Here is a 23080-nt window from a genome sequence, read left to right as displayed (position 1 = left end):
AAACAAAAATTAGTTCAATCAGGTAATAATGTTTAAGTGGAATCAAATTTGGGTTTCTAGTGTCTGAAGATTGTAGGAGGAAGGAAAGACTTAGAGAGGTAAGGAGTCTCATAGCTTTGAGGTCCTGAGAAAGAATGAGATAAAGTAGAAGGCTGCAATAAAGCTTGATTTCAACGTAGTGAGGATGTAAGGGAAAGAAAGAATGTGTAGTGTAGCATATTTGAAACTGAGAAGAAACAAGAGAGGAAAGTACAGAGGATAACTGACCACGGCAGTCTTAATAAAATAAAAATCGACAAGAAAGGTTTCAATGGGAGAAAGAGAAAGAGATGTTGGAAGCTAAAGGTGAGAATGCAAGCTTTCTCTTGTATGGCATTAAAACGTATGAGAAATATTAGAAGAGCCTCCCCCATATGGGAGCGGTACTTCAGTCTTTGATGGACTTGGGCTTTGTAAAAAATTAAGAGTTTCTAAGAGTCTGGCAGGAAAGAATTAGTGGAAATAGAATCAGATGGTAAGCCGTGATGATGATCTGAGAGGAAGTTCAATAGCCATGAACATAGTTTTGCTGGTAATTTGTTTAGAAGTGCTCAGGGCAGACAAAGGGTTTGGAGATGTTCAAGATAATGAAAATTTTGGTGAATTATCTGTCAAGAGCAGAGTTCCAGAGCAACAAAAGCAGCAAGATTATCAGTGGAACGGTCATGCCAAAAAAACTGGTAATCATGGATTAGGTGAAGAACTTTCAGGGGGTATTCATAATTTGAAAGTTAAAGCTACCATTACTTTAGAAAGTACTGATCTAAAATAATACGGTGATAGTTTGAAGAGTAAGAAGGATCACCTTAGGGATAGGGTAAATGTAAGGAGAAGGAAAGGTGGACTGGAAGTAATAGAGAAGCAAGGATAAGTTCAGAGGCACGTATCATAAGGACAGTGGGAGGGGTATTATCAGGACCAGCAGTCTTCTTGAAGGCTAGAGAGCAGAGGACCCAAAAGACTTTTGATAAAAGTTGATCCTGGTCTTTGAGCAGAATGGAGCCGTTTTGGGCAGTTCTTAGTCTAAATCAGTGAGACTGGAGTTGGAGAAGAAATTTAGAGACGAAAAGTCTGTTTTCTTTTTAGGAAATGTAGAAACGATATTATCAGGACAAAAGAGGGGTGGAAAGGAAAATTCACCAAAGTTATGAGGGACGCATCTGACAAGGAGCCAGAAAGAGCAGCACTTGGAGTGACAGGAAGAAAGCAGCCGATGCATCTTTCCAATAAAGACACACTATGAGCTCTACAAATGGATTTAATGAGATTATGAGTCGAGATAAAATTGGCGTCAGATGCTTCCGGTTCATTAAGATGCCATAGAATACCAGTAAGAAAATGCTCTGCTGTGATTATAGGTCCCATTTTTATCTCCGGGTGAGCCTTGGGCGGGCAGGTAGTGGTGCGAGTTAGAAACTCACCCGATGGCCTACAAATGAGGCCGGAGGGTGATTTTAACAACCGAGCTTCCTTTAAATCCTGCCAGCCGGCCTCCCATCTGTTCCGGTCCGGAAGTCGGTGAGAAGCGGCAGAAAATCATGCGGCTTGGGGCCTCCCTCCAACACCAGGTACATGGCGGGATCAACTGCCAGAGTAGTCTCGCGATCGGGAAGGGAGTGGGCAAGTCCGTGGCAGGGGAGGCCTAAGCTTTCCTTGTGGGGGTCGCAGGACCTCTCCTGCAGCTTTAGTATTATCACTGTATGAATTTAGTATTAAGTCTTTCTTATCTATCATCCTGTCCTTGTTGACCTTCACAGGCTCCCTGTCCCTCAACATATTGATTTTAAAATCATTGCCCTTGTTCATAAATCCCTCTACAGGATTTGCACCTTCCTACTTCTGCAACGTCTTCCACTCTACATCCCTGCTCCATCATCTGACTCAGGACTTCTATGTACCCCTCTCTCCCTCTGCTGCACCATTGGTGGCACCTCCTTTAATCATCATGCTTCATTATTCTGGAATTCCCTTCCTAAAGCCTTGCTACATCGCTGTCCACTTTCAAAAGTCTCCTCAAAACTTATCTCTTCAACTGCACTTTCATGTACCTTTCATAATCCTCCTCCCAAACCCTTGTTCAGTGTCTGGTCTTCACTTTGTAAAGTATGTTGGAACATGTCACTATATAAAAGGTGCTATTTAAGTGCACTCGATCGCTGTGTCAGCTTGGGTCAGCTCTGAAAGTGGTGGCTTTAAGCACCACTCCAGGATTTGAGCACACAACCTAGACTGTCATTTCTGTGTGCAATGCTGATTTGATCAGAGGTGCTGTCCTTTGGATGAAAGGTGTCTACTCGGGTTGATGTTAAAGACCCCATGGCACTATCCAAAGAACAGCAGGACAGACATTTTACTGATGTCCTGGCCAACATTCTCCCCTGCACCAACACCCCACCAAAAACTGATCGTTTATCTTGCTGTGTGTGCGACTTTGCAGTCTGCTAAATGGCTGCTGTGTTCACCCATACAGTAATAGTGACTGCACTTCAAAGTAATTTGCTGCATATGAATTGCTTTGAGATATGATAAGGCACGATATGATTGGAAGGTTTATCCTTTTTATGTTGGGCTCCTTACTCTGAACATTTCAGCCTTACGTTTGACTCTGGTTGACTTATAAATCCAATGCAGAGACAAATCTTAAAGGGGATAAAGATCTCAAGTCCAGGGAAAACCTTTTCTATAATTTATTAGTCCAGAACAGTTTCAGTTGCTTGATAGGAAATTAACTTGCATTTAAACAGTACTTTTCACAAACTCAGGATGTCCCAAAGCACAATGCTGAATATTAAATGGTATGGGAAGCGAGCAGACAGTGGGATTGGATTAGGTGACTCATGTGGAAAAAAATACGAGCACAGGTTCGATATAACATTCTATGATTACATGTTTGCCATAATCTATCAAAAGGCAAATACTATGATTTGTATGTTGGCCATTTGACATGGTGAAAGTTTTGTTTCTAAGTCTAGCCTGGCACCTCCTCCCCTCCCTCAAAAGATGTAGGCTACAAAAGAACCTTAAAATGGTTCCCTTTGTCAGGCACACATATTCATTCTGGTGCATTATGCACAATGAGTTCAATCATTTAATGAAGGCGTGCTGGAATCCCATGTAAACCTTTGCTCTACTTAACAGCAGCCATGCTCAGAACTGTAGAAACTTGTTCCAATTACAAACAGGCAGATTGGGAGTGGCAGGCAGCCTCCGGACCAAAACTCTCAACCATCTGCTTAGGAAATCAGTGCTGTAGCCTAAAGCAACTGGGCCTGTTCAATGCTTGCTTGTTTTACACATAATTTCACCAGCATGCAACTCAATTGGGGAAGGTTCATTAAGAGTCTAACCAAAGTGTATAATGAGACACTGGCCTATAATAAAGGCTTTAATGACTTGGATATGAATGTAAAAGGTATGATCAGTAAGTTCGCTGATGATACAAAGATTGGTAGGGTGGTAAATAGCGAGGAGGATAGCCTCAGTCTGCAGGACGATATAGATGGGTTGGTCAGATGGGCGGAACAGTGGCAAATGGAATTTAACCCGGAAAAGTGCAAGGTGATGCACTTTGGAGGGACTAACAAGGCAAGGGAATACACAATGAATGAGAGGACCCTAGACAAGACAGAGGGTCAGAGGGATCTTGGTGTGCAAGTTCACAGATCCCTGAAGGCGGCGGAACAGGTAGATAAGGTGGTAAAGAAGGCATATGGGATACTTGCCTTTATTAGCCGAGGCACAGAATATAAGAGCAAGGAGGTTATGATGGAGCTGTATAAAACACTGGTTAGGCCACAGCTGGAGTACTGTGTGCAGTTCTGGTCGCCACACTACAGGAAGGATGTGATCGCTTTGGAGAGGGTGCAGAGGAGATTCACCAGGATGTTACCAGGGCTGGAGCGCTTCAGCTATGAAGAGAGACTGGGAAGATTGGGTTTGTTTTCCTTCGAGCAGAGGAGGCTGAGGGGGGACATGATTGAGGTGTACAAAATTATGAGGGGCACAGATAGGATGGATACTAAGGAGCTTTTTCCCTTCGTTGAGGGTTCTATAACAAGGGGACATAGATTCAAGGTAAAAGGCGGGAGGTTTAGAGGGGATTTGAGAAAGAACTTTTTCACCCAGAGGGTGGTTGGAGTCTGGAACTCACTGTCTGAAAGGGTTGTGGAGGCAGGAACCCTCACAACATTCAAGAAGCATTTGGATGAGCACTTGAAATGCCATAGCATACAAGGCTACGGACCAAATGCTGGAATATGGGATTAGAGTAGACAGGGCTGATGGCCGGCGCGGACACGATGGGCCGAAGGGCCTCTATCCGTGCTGTATAACTCTATGACTCTATGACTCTATAATCCATGATATGGTAATTTTTGCAAAGGTGTGGACCCTAGCATGGAGCTTCAATAGACTGGAGCTCCGATCAGAGAATTGGGTGCCGAGGGCATTGAGTCTGATTTGCAGCCCTCCTGATTTTCATGGTAATTCATTTTAATGACTGGAAGATTGGGAACACCATGAGTTGGGCTCACTGACCTCCATGCTCCCATAGATCAAGGCTCCACACCTTGATTCCTCTGTGGGTAATTGGGATTGTCTGGAATGGAACTCAGACCAGGACAGTCCCAGATTGGATCTCCACTCTATGCTGAGATAGCTGATCTCAGCCAAGAGCAATAGGGTGGTGCTGATGCATGGAATGTTCAGCCAGATTAAAATGGGTATCAGGTGGCGTAATGGACTGAAGTACCAAATTAAGTTGCTATGGCAATAGGGGACACAGGCTCAATTCTATACTGCTAATCGCACTACCACAGGGATGTGTTGAGCAGGAAGCCCACTTAATGCTACAGTTTTATCATCAATTTTCTCCCCTTCTCTGAAGGCAGTAACTTATGATCTACAGGCACCAGCAGCTCTCTGGTACCTCGCCTACTGTTCAGCGACTACCAGGGGACTAAAAGACCATTAGAGGTGATCACAGACAAGCCGCATCCTGTCCACTCCCAACATCAATACAGGTCCACATTATACCAGTGTTTAGCAGATAGAGATCCCCACTCCTGGCTCCGCCCCCTCACAACAATAGTTAGTCGGAAACTCCCAGAAATGACAGAGATCCAGTAAACTGGATTGCTGCCGCTTTTTCGGGGGGGAGGAGGGTGGGGTGGGGGTGGGGAGGTGGTTCTGTCGATCTCCTGCCAGAGTTACAATGGGTGTCCGGAAGAAATGCCGAAGAATTTTGGCCCCAATAAGTATGCGAACTGATTCAAGGCAGATGAAACTTAATGCAAACACGTGCAAGGTACTGCACATAGGAAGGTAAAATAAGCAATCCATGGGCAGTGTTGAAAAAGCTAAGAATGAAGTTGAAAGAGACCAAGGAGTCTTAGTAGACTCAATGCTTAACATGTCCGACCACTGGACAGCAGCCAACAACAAAGCCAATAGAATGTTGAACTACATGGCCAAAATAGTTGAATATAAGTTAGAGGAGATTGTGATCAAACTGCACAGCGCTTTGATCTGACTGCACCTTAAGTGCTGTGTCCAACTCTGGCGAAGGGAGAAATTCAAGCACTGGATGCAGTGCAATGAAAAGCCACAAGGCTGATCCTCAGTATTAAGAACTATGAGGAAAGACTGAAGAGATTTGGGCCCTTCAGCCGAGAAAGGAGATATCTGAGAAGCAATCTTATAGAAATATACAAGATAGTTAAGGGCATGGATAAGGTAAATCCAGAATATTACTTTAATGTAAATTGCATGAGTAGGGCAAGGGGGCAAAGGTTCAAACTAGTGAAAGGCAAATTTAGGACTGAAATTTGTCTTTACACAATGCGTGATCAATACATGGAAAGGACTCACGGATAGAGTAGTGGGGAAAATAATGCTGGAATCATTCAAGAGACAACTGGGTGTTGCAATGAAGGGGACCGTGAGGTGCTTCTGGATGGATGAACTAAGATGATCTCCCTCATCTGTAATGACTTTACGAACTTGTGATCCAAATTCCAAGTGGGCAAGGCCCACAGCACAAAGCTGCACTAAATTAGCAATCTCCTTCAGAGGCAAGAAAGATGGCTGATTTTGGAAACGGAAACGTTCAAACTGGTGCAATAGGCAATGCTCTTAAGTGCTTGGAGCTAAAGTTTATTGTTAGAGAAGAATGGAGTGAACTTTATCCTGCACCTAACTCACACTCTGCAAGACCTGGGAATGCTTGATGTTGACACTGGGTACCTGAAATGGGTGTGTTCAAATGTAATCATCCCTCCTTTTCAGGAGCACAAAAATTCACCTTCCAAAAAAATAAACAAAACAGAGCTCCCAAAGGAACAACAAACACAGCACACTCTCAGTTGGGCTTTCAATAAATACTTCAAATGCAAAGATTAACTGCCTGACAAGTGAAAGGTTCAATAACAACAGCGACAATGGTTACACTTTTCCTGAACCATAGACTAGACCTGTCCAGGCAATCACTAAATGCATCAATGACAAGTACTGCATGCCTAGAACATTTTCTTTGTAGTGAATACAGATAGCAACAAAACCAAATCCTTTTCCTCCCCCCCACCCACCACCCAACAAAAATAAGTCAACTGTAATAATTGTTTCGAGTATTTGAAATTGTTGACAGTTTTTTTTATTCCTCCTTTGAGGGCCAGCTAAGCATTTCCTCAGCTGTCGAAGAATGTCTTTTATTCCCAGCCTCGAGCAGCATCTCAGTTCTACCGCTGTGTATAAAGTTAACTAACTAGCTCCGTATGCTAGAAATTGGGCCGTCTGGCGCCTGTTGTTTTGGCGCTACACGGCCTCTCGAAGTGCCAAGATGGCGTCTTGGCTGTGCATGCATAGTTCTAGCTTGAGGTGTGCAGGAAGCCATCTTGGTAAAGGTAGTAGCGCATGCGCAAAAAGCGAACGCTGGCAGCATGTAAAGTATGGAAAAAATGGGTACAATCAGTGTGCAATGCTGATTTAAAGTGATACACACCAATTTGGGACTTAGGTCACAGGTCAACCACGATCTCATTGAATGGCGGAACCGGCTCAGGGGGCTAAATGCCACTGCCACTTGCTGCCTCCTGTTATGCACCACCTTTTCCTGCAAGAAACTGGGATGTTTGTCTGGGTGATGTGCCTGTCGTGGTTGAATTGCTGCCAGTGTGTGTGGCCTGTGAGTTGCGAGTGGGTGGCTTTCAACAATGGTAATGTGTGAGGGTGAGAGGAAGCATCTGATTGGCAGAGTTGAGTACTGATGGAAAGAGTTTGTTGGTATGTGGGTGATGGGGGGGTGTAGTGCGTGGAGCAGTGGAGACACCACTTGACAGTTGATCTCATGCACCTTGATCACTCATGTCAAAGCACTGAACTTCTTGCTGCACTGCATCCATGTTCGTGGTGCTGTGCACCTGACATTGACTTCGTCCCCTACTGCCTCCCACTGCCTTGGGAGCATATGTCTCTTGCACTCCCCCCACCCCCCGCAGATATAGGATGTCCCTCCTTCTGTCCACCTCTTGCACCAAAACCTCTAGTGCATCAGCAGAGAACCTTGCAGGCGTGATACAAACTCATATCGGCATATTGGTGAGGTCTGGCATGCAGATTGGAGGATGTGGGATTTAGTAATGCGCAACCTTTATTCAATGTTTTAACATAACTCATCAGTTTGTAAACATAGGGTCAGGACCTGCATCTGTGTTCTACGTGTGTGATGTCTGATCTCCGTTCAGACCTAGTGAAGAGAGCAGACTGTTATTTTTAGCAAATAACAGGTACTGGCTACCTTTAAGAGATTTTAAGAGACATCCTCCCTTTAAGAGATTCAGGCTCCCCCTGCTGCTAAAAAGTGTGCATGTCTTTGAATCTTCCTGTCAGGCCTGGTTTTTAACACTGCTTGCAGGTAAGTGTTCAGGCCAGACAAATGTCTCATCCTGCCTGCGCAGGAAGCACCGGGCGTGGGTTAGTCGCGGATCGCGGTACCCGTGCCCGGTCCAGCCTAATCGAATTTAACCCCCTGTCTGTTTTAACTCCACTCAGGTTTGCTAGTACTATATACTCTTATCATCAACCACTGAGACACGATATCAGCACCACATGGCCGACCATACTGACTGGAATGCAGATACAACAGCTCATTCTCCGTTGGGCTTCATTTGGTAGTCTGCCTTATTTGTTTTTGTTAAACTGGATTTCAGAGACCAGCACTTCATTTTAAATATTAATAACCCAAATTTGATATTCCCAGGTGGCTGTGCTGGTAGATACACTGGCCAAAGTACAAAAATCGACCAGGATCCATGCCCCTGATTGATATCCAATGATAACTACCCCTTTCCTGCCCATAACTAAAATATCTGTATGTACAGCCGTTGGGGTAGATCTTGACTTTGTGTAAAATGGGTGATGGCGAATCGGCAGCCAGTTTTACATCTCTCCCGATTTTTGTTTTCATTCAGGTCATCAACCGTTTTACACTATCACAAAAAGTCAGGATCTACCTCACTGGATGAAGACATGATCAGATTTCTCTTTGGCCCTTCACAGTTCAGTAACTTACTGACCAGGGTCACACGTGAAGAATGGCCATCTGCAAGAGGTTTGTCAGCGCCTGTGGAAAGGGGATATTACTTGAGGTCAGGATCAGTCTCAGTTGTGACAAGCCCACAGTGAAAAGTCAGTTGACTCTCACTATGAGGGGCCTAGATAGAATGGATAGGAAGGACCTATTTCCCCTAGCAGAGAGGTCAATAACCAGGGGGCATAGATTTAAAGTGATTGGTAGATGGATTAGAGGGGAGCTGAGGAAAAGTTTTTTCACCCAGTGGGTGATGGTGGTCTGGAACTCACTGCCTGAAAGGGTGGTAGAGGCAGAAACCCTCATCACATTTAAAAATTACCTGGATATGCACCTGAAGTGCCATGACCTACAAGACTACAGACCAAGTGCTGGAAAGTGGGATTAGGATGGGTGGCTCATTTTCAGCCGGTGCAGACATGATGGACCGAATGGCCTCCTTTTGTGCCGTAAATTTTCTATGATTCTATCTAGGACCCTACATGAGGAAGACCACTTGGGTGAGGAACTGGAGGGTTGCTGGCTTCCATAGGACTGTACCCCAGCATGCACCAGTGCCTTCCAGAAAGAAGTGGAGAACATTGGGAAAAAACTGAAATGCAGGGTCGAAGGGTTAAACTTTGAACCTATGATGACATGGTTCAAATAGGTAAATCTCCACAAGTAGATGCCATACCAGATACACTCCTGATACAAACTCAAGTGTCACTGGTGTCGAACTGTTGCTTCCAATTCAATTGAACTTTGCCTATAAGTATCATTAACATGCTAAAAACTGCATCAAATGTGGGGTTTCCGACTAATTCCAGCCCAGTTAGAACACGGCCTGAAATAAATATTGCTGAAAAGAGAAATGTAATTGCATTTGTCATCTGACTCCATTGCCCTACTCAAATTATATGTTTCTGTTGCACAGGAATCTCAAATTACCGTTGGGTTGTTTTTTAAACTGTTTCCATTAAATTTGTTGTAACCAGCCTGACCTTTGAAATCTGAGCTTGCTCTGTATTATTCATTGACGTAGGAGGAATCTGCTCTTAAGCTTCCATTGTGTAATAACAGCTCAGTAAGAATTGTGCAATTTGTCACAAGTAAATCCAGTTTATAATCCCAGGAATTAGAATATTGAAGAACGAATATGGCAACGAACATGTTTTATTTAAGAGTACTGTGCACCGTTCTGGGGGATGATTTTTACTCCAATCTGGGAACCCAGCGCAACCGCAGATATTCGCGTGGGGAGCCCGGAAGCGAACTGAGTGTGTCGCAATCTGTGATCGCAACTCAATTGAAGGTAAGTATTTGAGCTTCTGGACTTCCCACGTGCCAAGCAGCCAGACTGACAGGCTGGTTGTCCGACAGCAGTGAAAGGAGCTGCAAATCAGAGAGGGAGGCAGGAGGGAGAGAGAGAGAGAGAGATCAGCGGACTTGGAAAAAAATCAGAGGGGGGGCACGTGGATGTCATTGTGGGGGGGGGCGGTGTGGTCAGACAGCAACAACATAGAAAAATAGAAAAATAGGAGCAAGAGTAGGCCATTCGGCCCTTCGGGCCTGCTCCGCCATTCAAAATGATTGTGGCTGATCGTCTAACTCACTACCCTGTTCTCGCTTTTTCCCCATATCCCTTGATCCCTTTAGCATTAAGAAATATATCTATCTCCTTCTTGAATACATCTAATGACTTGGCCTCCACTGCCTTCTGTTGTAGAGAATTGCACAGGTTCACCACCCTCTGAGTGAAGAAATTTCTCCTCATCTCGGTTCTAAATGGCATACCCCGTATCCTGAGACTGTGACCCCTGGTTCTGGACTCCCCAGCCATCGGGAATATCCTCCCTGCATCTAGTCTGTCTAGTCCTGTTAGAATTTTATGTTTCGATGAGATCACCTCTCATTCTTCTAAACTCTAGTGAATATAGGCCTAGTCGACCCAATCTCTCCTCTTACGTCAGTCCTGCCATTCCAGGAATCAGTCTGGTAAATCTTTGTGGCACTCCCTCCATGGCAAGGACATCCTTCCTCAGATAAGGAGACCAAAACTGCATACAATACTCCAGATGTGGTCTCACCAAGGTCCTGTATAACAGCAGTAAGACATCCCTGCTCCAATACTCAAATCCTCTTGCAATGAAGGCCAACATACCATTTGCCTTCCTAACTGCTTGCTGCACCTGAATGCTCACTTTCAGCGACTGGTGTACAAGGACACCCAGGTCTCGTTGAACCTCCCCTTTTCCCAATCTATCACCATTCAGATAATAATCTGCCTTTCTGTTTTTATAACCAAAGTGGATAACCTCACATTTATCCACGTTATACTGCATCTGCCATGTTCTTGCCCACTCACCCAACTTGTCTAAATCACATTGGAGCCTCTTTGCATCCTCCTCACAGCTCACATTCCACCCCAGCTTTGTGTCGTCTGCAAACTTGGAAATGTTACGTTTAGTTCCCTCATCCAAATCATTGTTATATATTGTGAATAGCTGGGGCCCAAGCACTGATCCCTGTGGTACCCCACTAGTCACTGCCTGCCACCCGGAAAAAGACCCGTTTATTCCTACTCTCTGTTTCCTGTCTGTCAACCAATTCTCAATCCATGCCAGTATATTCCCCCCAATCCCAAGTGCTTTAATTTTGCACACTAACCTCTTGTGTGGGACCTTATCAAAGGCCTTCTGAAAATCCAAATACACCACATCCACTGGTTCTCCCCTGTCTATTCTTCTAGTTACCTCCTCAAAAAACTCCAGTAGATTTGTTAAGCATGATTTCCCTTTCACAAACCCATGCTGACTTTGTCCAATCCCGTTAATGCCCTCCAAGTGTTCTGTTAGCACATCTTTTATAATAGACTCTAGCATTTTCCCCACTACTGATGTTAGGCTAACTGGTCTGTAATTCCCTGTTTTTTCTCTCCGTCCTTTTTTAAATAGTGGGATTACATTTGCCACTCTCCAAACATCGGGTCAGCCAGCAACGGAGACCAATCATTGAAGTCCTGTTGGACACCTGAGCTTGATGTGCCTGGATGAAGCACTCCTGCTCCTCCGGGCCCACAAACAGTGCAATATAGGCACTCACCTCATGGATCTGGCTCTTCCCATCTGCTTTCACCTGATGTGATTCTGAAGCGATGGGAAACCCGAACAGGTAAGGTTAAATTCATTTTAATCTTCCAATACACAAAATATTAAGTACCTCAAATATCTCAATGAGGTATATGGCCCTTTTAAGTATCAGCCTGCCGGCTTTAATTGGGGGCAGGACGTCCTAGTGACTGTTGTCCACACGCAGACAAACTTGCCTGGGTTAAACCCAGAATTGGGTGAGCTGGAGCCGGGATGCGGTCCTGATCCAAAAACTCAATTATTTTAACCTCCCACCTGCCCCCAACCCACCCATTCTTGGGGGTTAAAATTTACCCCCTGGTCTCCATATTACAAAAACGATATAGAGGACCTGGAGAAGGTGCAAATAAGATTTACAAGGATGATGCCAGAACTGAGAGGTTAAACCTATCAGGAAAAATTGAACAGGCTGGGGCTCTTTTCTCTACAAAAAAGACAAAGAGGTGACCTGATAGAGGTCTTTAAGATTATGAAAGGGTTTAAGAGAGTAGACGTAGAGAAGATGTTTCCACTTGTGGGGAGACCAAAACTAGGGGGCATCAATATAATATAGTCACTAATAAATCCAATAGGGAATTCAGGAGAAACTTCTTTACCCAGAGAGTGGCAAGGGGTAGTAGAGGTAATAGCATAGATGCTTTTAAGGGGGAGCTAGATAAACACACGAGGGAGAAAGGAATAGAAGGTTATGTTAATAGGGTTAGATGAAGAGGATTGGAAGGAGGCTCATATGGCATAAACACTGGCAAAGACCTGAGGGGCCGAATGGCCTGTTTCTGTGCTGTACATTCTATGTGATTCTATATAATTCTATTTAGGGCGTTTCTGAATGTTCAATTAGTACTGCCCAGTGTGAGCCATACACAGAAGGAAGGTCCCAGCTTTTATGCTTGGTCCACACTGACTTCGCTGATACCAGTTGGGACCATGGTAGGCGAACTACAATTGACTCCAGCATGCCCAAGCTTGGTAAGGAAAAAGAAAAAAAATCAATCCACCTTCTGGATTTCATTATCCAGAAATCCTTTTCTGAATAGTGCGTGTTATGGATATCAAGTATGGACAGGAATGGGCCTGGCTCTTTACAGGCTGCTGATATGCAATGTCTAGGCTCACACCTGAAGAATGGCTGTTGGAGCGTGGTACTGGAAAGTGGCCAGCAAGAATGCAACCGTATCCAAGCATAAGTCAACACCTTCAAAAAGAGGAAGGGAGAAAACTGTTCAATAAAATAGTTGCCCCTGCCCTCCATTTCATTCTGATGTTACAATCCACAGTTGGCATTGATGTGCTCATTACCAGCCCCAACAAGAAGTGGGAAAAGTAATGGAATCTTCAATTGCTATTGAGGTAAACATATGCAAATTAAACATTGCTCCAGCAGTATTTATCCAGCTGTGGGGCCATGACCTGACTTCCATGTTGCTAATGGTGAGGGTTATGAAGTCAGTCGTGCAACTTTGGACAGTGTTGTGGGCCAGTGTTGAGTCACTAGACTCATTCACACCTGGTTCACTGTGCATGTATATTTGCAGTGCTGACGGCAGCTAACTTAGGGAACGCACCCGGGTTTGTCTTCTGATCTCTCATCATTAAGTGTCCTTTAGATGGGACGTCAAACCAAGGTTCCGCCTGCTTGCTCACGTGGACATTAAAGATCCCATGACACTTCTCAAAGAGCAGAAACATCTCAAAATGTCCTGGCTAACATTCCCCCCTCAGCCAACATTATCAAAAACATTTATCTCATTGCTGTTTATGGGACCTTGCCATGTGCAAACTGTTGCCACATTTGCCTACATCATAACAGTATCTGCACTTCAAAAGTAATTCATGTGAAGCACTTTGAGACAGTTTTCAGAGACATCATAAGGTGCTATATAAATGCAAGTCTTTCTTTTTGAGCTTTCCCCTGGCCTTGCTTTGCATGAGGTCTGGACAGCTGCCACGGAGGCTCTAGCTGCATGAGTGACAAATGGGACTGAGTGGATCTTAGTGTAACCTAAGTCAGTAGTACCATCTCATTTATTTTACAATGCTACCACCAAAGTCAGAGCTGGCACCAGCAGCAGTTCTGTAATATAAAGGGGAAAAGCACATTCATTCCATATAGTTTACTCTTAAGTAGAAGGATAAAGGTTCAGAATAAAGGCAGGGAATGAATGGGTTCTGTACACAGAGCAAGCTGGAAGAGCTAAATGTCTTTTCCTTGTTCAATCTCCAGTGCCTCACCCAAATGGCCTCTCATGTGTCTTTTCTCCTACTCATTTCAATTGACAATGAGCGTTGGCCTGCTATTCAACCCTGGGAGCATTGTAACGGAATTTGATCCTGTCTTCACCTAACGTCCACATGTGCACACTTTCCAGGAGTCACTGTCACTGCACATCAATCTACAGGGTGATTGGATAACAACCTGCTGCAGGAATCATGACTAATTTTTCTTCTCCCAAAGCCCAGGGCTACCGAGGACAATTCTGGTGCCCTACATCATTGCCCTGACTGAGATCAGCTAACTCAGCACCAAATGAAGATTTGAAGACGAGGCTAGAAAATATTTATTTGCAGAGAGAACGATTAAAAATTGGAAATGTCTGTCACAATCCATTGTTGAAGTAGAGTGCACCAATTATTTTAAAAGGGAACTAGATAGTTGCTTTTTAAAGTGTAGTATTAATGTTTATGGAGACGGAGCAGGAGACTGTAATTAGACTAGAGGTGACTCGTGGAGAAAAACATATTTGGTTGGCTGAATGATCTGTTTCCAACCTGGAACACTCTGATTCTAACTGGTGATCAAACCTGGATTCTTCCTGATGTCTATGGCTCAATTCCATATTAGGCAGTGCACTTAGCAACTGAATCATCAGGGGGTGCTACTTACACAGAAGATATCAATGGAACATAATAGTATCTTTAAGGTGGTCTAGTTTATGAAAGCTCCTTAAATTGAGAAAGATAATGCTCCATTAATCAGGAGACTTTCCTCAGGCAAATAAAAAGACATTATTAATGCTGCACCCCTTGCGGTTAAGCCTTCTCAGGCTGTCAATAGAATGTACCTAGGGTAAAACCGCATAGGTTAATATCCAACATCTCAGGCTTTGACTCCAGGTATCATTCCTTGCCATTGAGTTGACAGCCATCCATTACAGTAACAATGGGCCTTTGGCAGCAGCCAAGTAAACTGGTAATGGGCCAGTTCAAGCTAGCATTTTAACTGTACTGTCAAATTGGAGACCTTTTATGGCAAGGCTTTTCTATCTACAAACCTACATATTGTTGCCAAAAATCCTGAGCAAATCAATTAATGAAGTTCATAAAACGAGACAGCATTCCAGGCTCGGGCAAGATTTGAATAGTGAACTTGCCCGTCATAATCCCACTTAGAATCTTCTTGTTTGTGGGGCTGGGGGGTGATGGTAGGAAACAATCTGGGTGGATAATTTTCACCTTCACTGCTTGGAGCAGATCAACCTCCTGTTATAGAACCCACCTGATTTTCAATTCCATTGACATTGATTGGTCTGAAAATTGGGCGGCTTCTAAAACTGGCGGGTGATCCGTTCTGCTGGTTTTCCGGTGCGAGAAACCCAGATTCTTAGAATATGACTAAACATGACTAGAATAATGCAAACTTGTTTAATTCTACTAGTACTACTAGATTTAATGGATCTTTTACTCATTTCAACCTGTGGTGTCCTTGGCTCTTGCTCATTTAATTAAAAAAAACTGCCAAATGGGGAGTGCATATCAGGAATTCAAGCATGAAAATGAATGGCCAGAAAATCCAAAAGGCCTTCGATAAGGTACTGCATTGTAGACTCATGGCTAAGGTCAGAGCATGTGGAGTCAGGGGACAGGAAGCAGAATGGACAGCAAACTGGCTACAAAACAGAAAACAGAGAGTAGGGGTTAAGGAAAGATAGTCAGACTGGAAAACGGTGGGAAGTGGTGTGTTCCACGGGGATTGTTGCTGGGACCACTGTTGTTCACAATTTACATTAATGATTTGGATTCGGGAATTGGAAGTACAATTTCAAAACTTGTGGACAACACCAAATTGGGGGGTGTAGTTAATACAAAGGAAGAATGCGTCAAAATGCAAGAGAACATTAATAAATTTGCAGAACGGGCATGTAATTGGCAAATGAATTTCAATATCGATAAATGTGAGATAGTGCATTTTGGTAAGAAGAATAAGGAGGCCACATATGGCTTGGATAATATGAGTCTAAACGGGATAGAGGAGCAAAGGGATCTAGGGGTGCAGATACACAAGTCACTAAAAGTAGTAACGCAGGCTAATAAGGTCGTAAAAAAAAGGCAAATCAAGCACGAGGGTTCATTTCTAAAGGGATAGAATTGAAAAGCAAAGAAGTTATGTTAAACTTGTGTAGAACCTTGATTAGACCACACGGAGTATTGTGCACAGTTCTGGTCTCCATATTATAAAAAGGATATAGAGGCATTGGAGACAGTGCAAAAAAGATTCACAGGGATGATACCAGAACTGAGAGGATATACTTATCAGGAAAGGCCGAACAGGCTGGGACTCTTTTCTCTAGAAAAGACAGTACTGAGAGGTGACCTGATAAGAGGTCTTTAAGATAATGATAGGGCAGATGTAGTGAAAATGTTTCCATTGTTGGGGGGGTCCAAAACTAAAGGTCATAAATATAAAATAGTCGCTAATAAATCCAATAGTTAATTCAGGAGAAATTTCTTTACCCAAAGAGTGGTTAGAATGTGGAACGTGCTACCACAAGGAATAGTTCAGGCAAATAGCACAAATACATTTAAGGGGAAGCTAGATAAGCACACAAGGGAGAAAGGAATAGAAGGGTATCCTGATAAGGTTAGATGAAGTAGAGAGAGAGGAGGCTTGCGTGGAGCATAAACACCGGCATAGAACAGTTGGGCCGAGTGGCCTGTTTCTGTGCTGTAGTTTCGATGTAACTCAATGTAAAATTATAGGTAGTTTGTGCCCAGATTCCTGATACAGGTTCCTGGTGGGAGAGGCTCCATGTCAGAAATGCAATTTCATACAATTATTGGGAATATGACTGCCCAACTCTCTCATTTCCCAAGATGAGATGTGTCTCTATCCCCCCATTATCTTATGACTCAATGAACTCCTACTTGTGGTTGTCCATCACCAGGTGTTCAATCCTGTCCCCCTACTGGAACAGCTGCCACGCACACTCTGCACAATAGCCCAGAGGATGGAGGAGTCCAACTCCTGCATTAGTAGAATGGTGGCACAGGTATGGGGAGGGGGAATCTCTGAGGTAATGTCGTAGGGATGTGAGCAACTGTCTGAGATAGTGTCGCACGTAACTGCTGAAATATCTGAAATAGTGTCACAGGTATCTGCGGAAATGTCTGAGATAGTGTCCCAGGTAAGTGCGGGAATGTCTGCGATGGAGAGAAGACTAGCTTCCATTGAGCTTCAAGCACAGCTCACAGATGAGTCCATTCAGGCCCTGACAATGGCTGTGCAGACTCAGGGAGAACAACATTCTGCTGCCTTAAACAGGCTGACAGATACTTTAGAAGTGGCCTTCCAAGGCATCATACATGTCCTCCAAACTGTTGTCCAGCAGGGTGGTAGGAGTGATGTGGGCCTGGCCCAGGAGAGGGATGATGACGAAAGGGAACATGGAAGTGGGGACGTCACTCAAAGCATCCCATGTCTCACCCATTGCCTCCCTCTCAACCAGTACTCGCAATGCTGCCTCCTCACCAGGTGGCCGAGTCAGCCCCTGCGCAGGTCCAGGTGCAGCAGTCTTTGGAGGGGCCCTCACGGGCTCCAAACCCCAGAGGGCGTAGGCCGAAAGCATCTAAGGAGTCCGGCCATGAACAAGAGCAACCTGCCACTACCTCTGCTGCAGCCACAGGGGATGCACTACGTAGAAGCGGTAGGAAGAGAAAGGCTGAGGATTTGTGATCACAAAGGGTATGCACAAGGGTTTCTGACAGACACCAGAACGATCGACACACCGAAATCGCATCTTGAGCAGCCCTATCGCATGTTCAATTATAGACCTGGTGGCAATGTGGCTGTCATTGTATTGACGCTGTTGCTCGCTGATAGGGTTCAGCAGAGGTGTCATGAGCCACGTGTGCAGGGGGTATCCCTTGTCTCCGAGGAGCCAGTCCTTAAGGGTGTTCGGTGCGTGGAAGAGGCCTGGGATGTTGGATTCCCTCAGAATAAACGAATCGTGGCAGCTGCCAGGGAATCTGGCGCACACGTGAAGCAATCTTTTGCAGTGGTCACAGACAAGCTGAGTGTTGATGGAGTGATACCCCTTTCTGTTGATGAACATTCCTAGCTCGTGAGGAGGTGCTTGGATTGCTATATGCGAGCAATCAATTGCACCCTGTACGTGTGGGAAACCAGCCCACAGAGTGGAATCCCACTGCCCTCTCCGTCTGGCTGAGGTCGTCCATGGGGAAGTTGACGTATTGCGAGGCTTTGCGAAACAAGCCGTCGGTGACCTGTCTTATGCACTTGTGGGCAGACGACTGAGAGACCCCGGCAATGTCACCGGTGACACCCTGGAATGATCCGGAGGTGAAGAAGTTGAGGGCAGTAGTGACTTTAACTGCGACGGGTAATGAGATGCCGCCAGGCCCAGCCGGGAGCAGCTCGGCATCACGGAGACTGCAGATATCTGCGACCACCTGGCGACTCACTCTCAGCCTCCGTATGCACTGCTCCTCAGAGAGGTCCAGGAAGCTGAGCCTCGGTCTGTAGACCCTCTGACGAGGGTAGTGCCTCCTGCGACGTCACTCCCTCTATTGTTGCCCTCTGTGCTCTTGCTCAGGTGACTGTGGCGCAGCATTGTGTTGAGGAGCTCCAAGTGACGGAAGTGCACGCCGTGCCTGGCGAGGATGGTGATGTTCCTCGTCCTCGGATGTACTGGTGAATGCAGCCATCGCCCCCCCACCCCGATCCTGATGGTGTCAGTTTGAGGGCATCCGTAAAGTTGGTAAATATGTGTAAACAGAACAATTCTGAGTGTAAACCAAGAATTTTCAGTCTAAACACAAAAATCTCCCAGCCAAAAGTTTGTCTGAGAGAACTGAGTGCCCTGCTGCAATAACTCACCTTTTATCCCCATCTGTCAAACAGGCATTTAAATGGCCAAATGTCTGCCGGCTGAAACACGGCTCCTTTACATGGCGTGTTTCACACAGCAGGGGAAACACGCTGAGGAAGCGCTGAAATCGTTTGCCAGCATAATTAATTACATTCATGCACATTTCAAGCACTTTAAGTACTTGAATTGTTGGTTTAAATATCATCCCTCCAGCTTTAATTGCTGGCGGGACTTCCGGGTTCGGGAACGGCTGACTCTGGGTCATGCACATTCTTCAGCGTGTAGGAGCCGGGATTTCTGCCCTCTCCAAAAAAACACAAATTTCTTTGCCCCCCAACGCACCCAGACTTTCATTTTAAAATTGAGCCCATTGTCACTTGTAACCACAGAGTCAGCTGGTGAGCTGCTGGTTTACTCAGGACTGGGCTGTATATTCAGACACATATATTTAGGGGTCTAACGCTGTTGAGCATGGTCACCAATCTGCTCTAATTAAAGCAATACCATCAGCTACCTCGACTGCATACCCTCTGACGTCAGAGGCACGGAACTGGCTGATGACTGTTGGCAGCATTCCTTGCTTCACCAATAACAGCAGTTGTGTTTAGGGTGGGAGTTGGAATGTCTTTGAAAATATGCCTTTCCCAGGCTTATCTGCTAGATACATCTGCACAATACAACCTTAGGCAAGGGGGATAGAAAGGAGAAGAGAAAAATTCAAACTAAAGTAGGCCATATTCTTGCCATTCTTTAATACTGACTGTTACAAATACTGGCTGTTAGCAAGACTTATCTCGAAGAGTGCCAATAATCACTGTCACAATACATAGTTTCCTTTTTTTATTCGTTCATGGGATGTGGGCGTCGCTGGCAAGGCCAGCGTTTATTGCCCATCCCTAATTCCCCTTGAGAAGGTGGTGGTGAGCCGCCTTCTTGAACCGCTGCAGTCTGTGTGGTGAAGGTTCTCCTACAGTGCTGTTAGGTAGGGAGTTCCAGGATTTTGACCCAGCGACGATGAAGGAACGGCGATATATTTCCAAGTCGGGATGGTATGTGCATTGGAGGGGAACGTGCAGGTGCTGTTGCTCCCATGTGTCTGCTGCCCTTGTCTTTATAGGTGGTAGAGGTTGTGGGTTTGGGAGGTGCTGTTGAAGCAGCCTTGGCTGCAGTGCATCCTGTGGATGGTGCACACTGCAGCCACGGTGCGCCAATGGTGGATGGAGTGAATGCTTAGGGTGGTGGATGGGGTGCCAATCAAACAGGCTGCTTTGTCCTGGATGGTGTTGAGCTTCTTGTGTTGTTGGAGCTGCACTCATCCAGGCAAGTGGAGAGTATTCCATCACACTCCTGACTTGTGCCTTGTGGATGGTGGAAAGGATTTGGGGAGTCAGGAGGTGAGTCACTCGCCACAGAACACCCAGCCTTTGACCTGCTCTTGTAGCCACAGTATTTATGTGGCTGGTCCAGTTAAGTTTCTGGTCAATGGTGACACCCAGGGTGTTGATGGTAGGGGATTCGGCGATGGTAATGCTATTGAATGTCAAGGGGAGGTGGTTAGACTCTCTCTTGTTGGAGATGGTCATTGCCTGGCACTTGTCTGGCGTGAATGTTACTTGCCGCTTATCAGCCCAAGCCTAGATGTTGTCCAGGTCTTGCTGCATGCGGGCTCGGACTGCTTCATTATCTGAGGGGCTGCGAATGGAACCGAACACTGTGCAGTCATCAGCGAACATCCCCATTTCTGACCTTATGATGGAGGGAAGGTCATTGATGAAGCAGCTGAAAATGGTTGGGCCTAGGACACTGCCCTGAGGAACTCCTGCAGCAATGTCCTGGGGCTGAGATGATTGGCTTCCAACAACCACTACCATCTTCCTTTGTGCTAGGTATGACTCCAGCTACTGGAGAGTTTTCCCCCTGATTCCCATTGACTTCAATTTTACTCGGGCTCCTTGGTGCCACACTTGGTCAAATGCTGCCTTGATGTCAAGGGCAGTTACTCTCACTTTGCCTCTGGAATTCAGCTCTTTTGTCCATGTTTGGACCAAGGCTGTAATGAGGTCTGGAGCTGAGTGGTCCTGGTGGAACCCAAACTGAGCATCGGTGAGCAGGTTATTGGTGAGTAAGTGCCGCTTGATAGCACTGTCGATGACACCTTCCATCACTTTGCTGATGATTGAGAGTAGGTTGATGGGGCGGTAATTGACCGGATTCAATTTGTCCTGCTTTTTGTGGACAGGACATACCTGGGCAATTTGCTCACCGATGCTCAGTTTGGGTTCCGCCAGGACCACTCGGCTCCAGACCTCATTACAGCCTTGGTCCAAACATGGACAAAAGAGCTGAATTCCAGAGGTGAGGTGAGAGTGACTGCCCTTGACATCAAGGCAGGATTTGACCGAGTGTGGCACCAAGGAGCCCTACTAAAATTGAAGTCAATGGGAATCAGGGGGAAAACTCTCCAGTGGCTGGAGTCATACCTAGCACAAAGGAAGATGGTAGTGGTTGTTGGAGGCCAATCATCTCAGCAGGAGTTCCTCAGGGCAGTGTCCTAGGCCCAACCATCTTCAGCTGCTTCATCAATGACCTTCCCTCCATCATAAGGTCAGAAATGGGGATGTTCGCTGATGACTGCACAGTGTTCAGTTCCATTCGCAACCCCTCAGATAATGAAGCAGTCCGAGCCTGCATGCAGCAAGACCTGGACAACATCCAGGCTTGGGCTCATAAGTGGCAAGTAACATTCGCGCCAGATAAGTGCCAGGCAATGACCATCTCCAACAAGAGAGAGTCTAACCACCTCCCCTTGACATTCAACGGCATTACCATCGCCGAATTCCCCACCATCAACATCCTGGGGGTCACCATTGACCAGAAACTTAACTGGACCAGCCATATAAATACTGTGGCTACGAGAGCAGGTCAGAGGCTGGGTATTCTGCGGCGAGTGACTCACCTCCTGACTCCCCAAAGCCTTTCCACCATCTACAAGGCACAAGTCAGGAGTGTGATGGAATACTCTCCACTTGCCTGGATGATTGCAGCTCCAACAACACTCAAGAAGCTCGACACCATCCAAGATAAAGCAGCCCGCTTGATTGGCACCCCATCCACCACCCTAAACATTAACTCCCTCCACCACCGGCGCACTGTGGCTGCAGTGTGCACCATCCACAGGATGCACTGCAGCAACTCGCCAAGGCTTCTTCGACAGCACCTCCCAAACCCGCGACCTCTACCACCTAGAAGGACAAGAGCAGCAGGCGCATGGGAACAACACCACCTGCACGTTCCCCTCCAAGTCACACACCATCCCGACTTGGAAATATATCGCCGTTCCTTCATTGTCGCTGGGTCAAAATCCTGGAACTCCCTTCCTAACAGCACTGTGGGAGAACCGTCACCACACGGACTGCAGCGGTTCAAGAAGGCGGCTCACCACCACCTTCTCGAGGGCAATTAGGGATGGGCAATAAATGCCGGCCTTGCCAGCGATGCCCACATCCTGTGAACGAATAAAAAAAAAAAAAATTTTCCACACTGTCGGGTAGATGCCAGTTTTGTAGCTGTACTGGAACAATTTGGCTAGAGGCGCGGCTAGTTCTGGAGCACAAGTCTTCAGCACTACAGCCGGGATGTTGTCAGGGCCCATAGCCTTTGTTGTATCCAGTGCACTCAGCCGTTTCTTGATATCAGTGGAGTGAATCGAATTGGCTGAAGACTGGCTTCTGTGATGGTGGGGATATCGGGAGGAGGCCGAGATGGATCATCTACTCGGCACTTCTGGCTGAAGATGGTTGCAAACGCTTCAGCCTTGTCTTTTGCACTCAAGTGCTGGATTCCGCCATCATTGAGGATGGGGATGTTTACAGAGCCCTCTCCTCCCGTTAGTTGTTTAATTGTCCACCACCATTTATGACTGGATGTGGCAGGGCTGCAGAGATTTGATCTGATCTGTTGGTTGTGGAATCGCTTAGCTCTGTCTATAGCATGTTGCTTCCCCTGTTTAGCATGCATGTAGTCCTGAGTTGTAGCTTCACCAGGTTGGCACCTCATTTTTCGGTACGCCTGGTGCTGCTCTTGGCATGCTCTTCTACCCTCCTCTTTGAACCAAGGTTGATCCCCTGGCTTGTTGGTAATGGTAGAGTGAGGAATATGCCGGGCCATGAGGTTACAGATTGTGCTGGAATACAAATCTGCTGCTGCTGATGGCCCACCGT

The 23080-nt window shown here is 45.9% G+C and overlaps 1 protein-coding gene across 5 annotated transcripts in view; it reads right to left on the bottom strand.

Annotated features, from left to right (window-relative positions):
• The window catches only part of LOC137333091 (collagen alpha-6(IV) chain-like), a 356547-nt gene that overhangs the window by 179785 nt on the left and 153682 nt on the right, over positions 1–23080 (bottom strand). The window lies entirely within an intron of this gene.

This window comes from Heptranchias perlo, chromosome 15, assembly GCF_035084215.1.
Source record: "Heptranchias perlo isolate sHepPer1 chromosome 15, sHepPer1.hap1, whole genome shotgun sequence".
Lineage (NCBI taxonomy): Eukaryota > Metazoa > Chordata > Chondrichthyes > Hexanchiformes > Hexanchidae > Heptranchias > Heptranchias perlo.
Note: the sequence above shows the minus strand (reverse complement) of the source record. Positions and strands in the feature narration are given on the sequence as shown.